Source organism: Lytechinus pictus, chromosome 6 (assembly GCF_037042905.1).
Source record: "Lytechinus pictus isolate F3 Inbred chromosome 6, Lp3.0, whole genome shotgun sequence".
NCBI classification, from domain to species: Eukaryota; Metazoa; Echinodermata; class Echinoidea; order Temnopleuroida; family Toxopneustidae; genus Lytechinus; species Lytechinus pictus.
Window position 1 is genome coordinate 27,034,413 of NC_087250.1, and position 6,000 is coordinate 27,040,412.

The window sequence follows — 6,000 nt, forward strand, 5'->3', positions numbered from 1 at the left end:
AACTGTTGAAGAAGACGAAAATGTTTTATCATATATCTTATAATAGGTAATCATTCATTCGGATCTGTATATAGAACTGTATAAATGTGACGTATTTTTTGTATTTTAGACACCATGGATCTTACTGGAGTGCGCAGGAAACCGAACGGTGATGACCCTTCAACGAACACCGCCCTCTCTCGACATGAATTCTACGACATTTATCTCTGGGCATCGTCTAAAGATACAGACTATTTTCGTAAAATGAAAGATTGTATTCATTCCAATAGATGGAAAATGACATCTTGTTTTGATCATAAGTTGGGTGAACTAGTGACGCAAAGCATCGAAAATGCTCTCTTGAAATGCTCCCACATGGTATGTTTGATCACGAAAGATGACTGTAAAACAGACAACCTTCAACAGCTTATGACAATAGAGATGGCGATTCAGTCGCTTCCAAGAACGACAGGAAAAGGATTAGAAGGCCGGGTTATTCCTATCCGTTGTGACGTTCCAGAATCTTCTCTTACTCCTAAACTGAAGGCTTTGACAGGAGCGAGTATTGATGATCGCGACCTTGAAGAAAGACTAAGGAAAAGTATTAATACGAACATCCGGATGGAGAGAGAAGAAAAGGAGAATGTCACAGGTGATTGACAGATTTATTGTCCCTACCAAAGGTATATTATTTGGCACATTGTGGTTATATATGGGTAGTTTTACTCTAAATAGTCTACATCTATGCACTACACTCAACCATCCGTAGCAAAATACACAGCGATGTAAAAGAATTCGACCCCGCCCTCCTCAAATCATCACCAACATGATGATAATAAATAAATAGGATTTAGGATATAGGAATGATATAGTGCATACTAGAAAAAGGGAAAATGTTATAGCTCAGTGATTTGTTCTCCTATATCATGATCATAAATTTACTTCATAAAGTGTACATGAATGGAAAAAATATACTTTTTTTTTTTTCATTTGAGACCCGTCTAAACGTTCCTAATGCACGCATGACTGAGTTAGAACAATGAAACGTCGTGCTACCAAATTTCCATTCGCACGTAAAGTTATGTTTTTTGAGTGAGTTTTGCTGGTTTTTACTGCTATCTATTCGGAAAACAAATTTTATACCTTGAGTATGAATTTTTTCCCCCTCTTTCATACAAGACCTTATGCGTTAAAAATATGAATGACGCAAGCCATAGTCAAGAAAAAATGTTGCATTGAAACATGCTTGATTTCTTACTATTCAATGGATCGTTGAAAAAACAAGCACTTTCTTTTCCCCCAACAAAAAAGGAAACAATCTTAAAAATAGGTCGGTGAAGGAAACCCCTTTATTCAGTGGCCGCGGAAGCGGGGGAGGGGAGCCCATATCACATGGGCGGCAGAATATGTTTGAACGGGGAGGGGCGCAGCAGAAAAGGGTACGCGTACATCACCTTTTTTACAATTGAAGGGGAGAAATCATTTTCGTGTTTTCCTTTAAATGAGTAACCCCGCCCTATCCAATATTCCACCGCCCCTACCTGGTCTTGTCATATGAAGCATATTTTTACAAGTTTTACAAATAGAATTCAAACATTACTTTCAAGCCAGCAATAATATTCACTGGTAGCCCGTTTTCTGTCGCTTGTTGGAAATACTCGTTTTCCTATGATCAATAGGGAGAAATCAAGCATCGCATGTCTTCAGGACACACACCACTAACTATTTCCCCATAGACTCATGTGTTAAAAATGAGATTTGAAAAAATCGCCAAAAAATAAGTCTTAATAAGGACATCATTTAGATTGTTCTTCCAATATCCTTCAAACGCCAAAGATAGGAAAATGTGTTTTTCAGCATGTTTTCGCGCTACAGGGGCTCAAACCAAGACTACATGCAAACTTGGTTGCAGTCACAGTGCTCACAGGGTTTCTTGGGCAACTAATTAAGGTCCCATAAAATCCAGCATTGACAAATCACTGCTCTCCCATTGGACTGAACAGATCCCGTAGTAATCCCTCTCTATATGCCCATGTGAAAAAAAAAATGTTCAGATAGGCATTGTTTATTTCATTTGAATATTTTTTCCCCGGGGGGGCCACTTCCATTCACGAGTGGATACCATGCGCGACCATGGGGTCTCGAAAAGCACCCTAAACACGTAATTTCCATATTCTGAAAATGCACCCCTTAACAAGTATTGGCGTGTGAAACCCTACCCTTAACAAGTATTGGAAACAAAACGATAGTCTTGGCAAATATTCCCTGAAATGAACCCCTAAACAAGTACAGGAATGTTTTATTGTTACGGGTCCTTCGGTCGTCGGCTTTACCTTATTTGGTTTAGTACGACCCCACCTTCTACACCTCGCGCAAATCGGACTCTAAACACGAAGTGTTGGGGCAAAATGGACATCCTTTATAAAACATTTTAATTTTGTTTTATCATTCCCGCAAATCGACCCTAAACACGTAATTTTCCTAGCGAAATAGACACCCTTTTAAAATTATTTTTTGTGTTTTTGACACCCTTATCACGTTACGTACGTAACGTGCCCTATCGTGAAAAGGACATCCTTTTTACGTGTTTTTTTGGTCGCGCATGGTATCCACTCGTCAATGTAAGTGCCCCCCCCCCCCCGGGATTTTTTCCCAACCATTACGGGTCTAAAGGGAATTCCCTAAATTGCCTGATCCCATTAGTGGTGTGTGTCCTTCATGGAACTTTTTTTTCGACAATGCGTCAATCATATTTCATGCACAAGGTCTCATAATTATGAAAGATGAAAATGAATATACAAGTTTTGAACTTATTTTCCAAAATACATAGCAGTAAAAGCCAGAAAGAGTCTCTCAAATTCGTAAGTTGCTCATGCAAAATGAAATTTGCTAGCACCACTTTGTTCTAACTCAGTCATGCGAGCACTATGAACGTTGAGATGAGCTTCAAATGAAAGATGCGGAGCGTATCTTTTCATGGTTTCCTTTTTTTCTAGGACGCACTGTATATTGCACATAATTATCATCTTTGTTAGGCATGTTAGGTGTTCAAGGAACTTCTGTAGTCGGCTAATTAAAGGACAAGTCCACCCCAACAAAAAGTTGATTTAAATAAAAAGAGAAAATTCAAACAAGCAAAATATCGAAAATTTCATCAAAATCGAATGTAAAATAAGAAAGTAATATGACATTTTAAAGTTTCCCTTAATTTCACCAAACAGTTATATACACATCCTCGTTGGTATGCAAATGAGGAGACTAATGATGTCATCCACTCAATATTTCTTTTGTATTTTATTGTATGAAATATTTTAATTTTCTCCTCCTTGTCCGGTGGAACAGCAATTAATTCCTCCATGAAAATTTGGAATTAGTATTGTTTAATACTATATGGTTCAGTCAAGTTGGTCCTTATCGTCAAATCTGTAAAAAATGAAATATTGTATAATTTAAACAATAGAATATAAAATAAATAGTGACTGAGGGACACCATCGACCATCTCATTAGCATGTCACTGATTTGTGCATATCACTGTTTTGTGAAAGTAAGCAAAAATTTAAAATGTAATAACTTTCTTATTCTACATTTGAATTTGATGATGTTTTCAGCATTATGCAGGTTTGATTGTTTCTTATTTATTTAAATCAGCTTCTTTCTGGGGTGGACTTGACCTTTAATGATGTCGATAAACATTACTGAACGTAGTGGGTGCAAACACCTCAATACAAATAACTAACAAAATGTTTTTTTAGCGTTACGCTTGTCTTAATTTTCTCTATTTATTCAAACTCACATTATTCTGGAGTGGACTTGACCTTTAAGCTAGACTACCGATTTAGGTGCTCGCAGCTTTTTGAAAAATTACCTTCTGCTGGTACCCAATTACCTAACCTGGGTTGGGTGCAGCGCAGTATGGGTAAAATCATCATTATTATTAACAAACATAGGCTTTTACCAAACATCCATAATTGATGTATTTTAAACTATTATTTACGATATAGGTTGCTATGTGTCTCAACCTGAAAGAGATGTAACAAGAGAGCGACGCTATGTCAAAATGTCTTCTGGTCGCCCGAGCACCACCAAAGACGACGAACAGAAACAACGTGAGCTAGATGGGACGAGGAAGAAGCTGAATGAGAAACGGGCCATGTTAGAGGAAACAAAGCAAAGACACAAGGTAGTTGAATCGAAAATTAGAGCCGTTTCAAATTCATCAAGTAAGCATTTTCAAACGATCCATGATGATATCCAGGAGACATTGGACAAAACATTACTAAAGTTAAAAGTTAAAGAAAGAGAAAATATAGAATGCATTAATGAGATAAACAAGGACGCAGATAAGCAAATAACAGACATAAATAAAAAGCGACAAAAAAGGATAGAAGCTAAAAAGGTCGAGCTAGAACGGGAACGAAAAATAATCAAAGACAATGAAGCCAAACTATCATCATGTATATCAGACAAAGATGAAATCAGCAAAAAAGTTTCCGAGAAGATAAGCGATGTTAATAATAAGATTCAGGATGCAATAAAGAATATTGAATTCACCATCACACGTATAAACCAACATGATAAAACATTGGTGAATGAAGCTCCTCAAGTACTTGCATCTATTGATGAAAATTTAAGTTTGAATGTTCATCAAGATGTTAGCGACTGCCTTGACCGAATAAAGAGTGAAGTTGAGAGAGTGAAGTTTGTAGAGAGGGAAGTAGGTGGAGAATACTATGGTAGAATTGATGGGTATATCGGTAAATGGGAACTTGTCAAATCAATCCACATTCCATCGGTTGTTAATTACCCGTATGTGCGTGGTTTAGTCAGTGATGATGAGATATGTGTGCGAGACGAAGATAACAATGACATGTATGTTACAAACATCAACACTCAACACACAGAGAAAGTCATTGATGGAGATGTGTGTTTATTACATCATGTGCGCCCATAGACAGTAACGTAATAGTATGTGGTAAGGAGAGAGATGATTGCACGGGTGACAGGTTGGATGGATGCATCACTCTCTATGACAGGCAATGGAAGGTGATTAGAGACATCAGCATACCAATGAATGGAGGCAGTTATTGTGTGTATGTTGATGTTGACAGGGATGGGATGATCATCGCTGGTCAGTTCAATCAGTCTAATATCTACGTCATCAATCCTGCTGATGATAAGATAGTAAACACTATTACGATACAGGGTAAGGAGGTGAGGGGTGATATACAAGCCTTGTCATCAGGTGATATCGTTGTGAAGACAGGTGGTAATGAATTCACTGTCATCTCACGATCAGGAGAAGAGAAGGCTGTCATACACTGTGATGAGTGGTACGACCCACAGTGTCGCGTTGACAAACTGACAGACACACTCTACATCGCGTACTGGGATAGAGCACGTAAGACCTACGCAGTTGATCAGGTGTCACGTGATGGTATCATCCAGGCAAGGAGGATCGTGGAATACGAGGAATCAGGTCGCGCTAACTTCATAAGCCCTTGTCTTGTTTCTCCTTCTGGTAACTTCGTAGGGTGTGATGGAGACAAACTTCTTCTCTACAAGAAGACATTAATCTTGTAAATCATCTAGACTATCAAAGGAATCATATCGGATTTGTAAGAGAAATATAGACCAGAGATTTGTTTTCACTTTTACTTCCATTTCAATTTACGTCCTTCTATCTCTATATGTACTACATTCATATACACATGGCCATGGTGTGTATAATGTTGTATCAATCCATATCAAATAGAAAACTGTCGCTAATGTCCACTCCGTCTACATTAAGGTCTGTAATGAATGCACTCAGATCCAAATGAATAGTTTACTCGAAACCTGAACAAAATAAATGCAAAATGTGTTCACGAATTGCCTACTTGAACCAGATTGTTATTGTAGAAAGTCTTTTAGATTGGCTGAATTCAGTTTTGAACGTGTTAATAACTAATTTCTGTGAAGTGAACCCGATCATTTATTTTACCAAACGACATTTCGTTCAATTTCATTCGATGTTATTCTCC

At 37.7% G+C, this 6,000-nt stretch overlaps 1 pseudogene; it reads left to right on the plus strand.

Annotated features, from left to right (window-relative positions):
* The first annotated feature begins 4,842 nt into the window (after nt 1-4,842).
* Nucleotides 4,843-5,645, plus strand: LOC135154448 (uncharacterized; annotated as a pseudogene).
* The last annotated feature ends 355 nt before the right edge of the window (nt 5,646-6,000 follow it).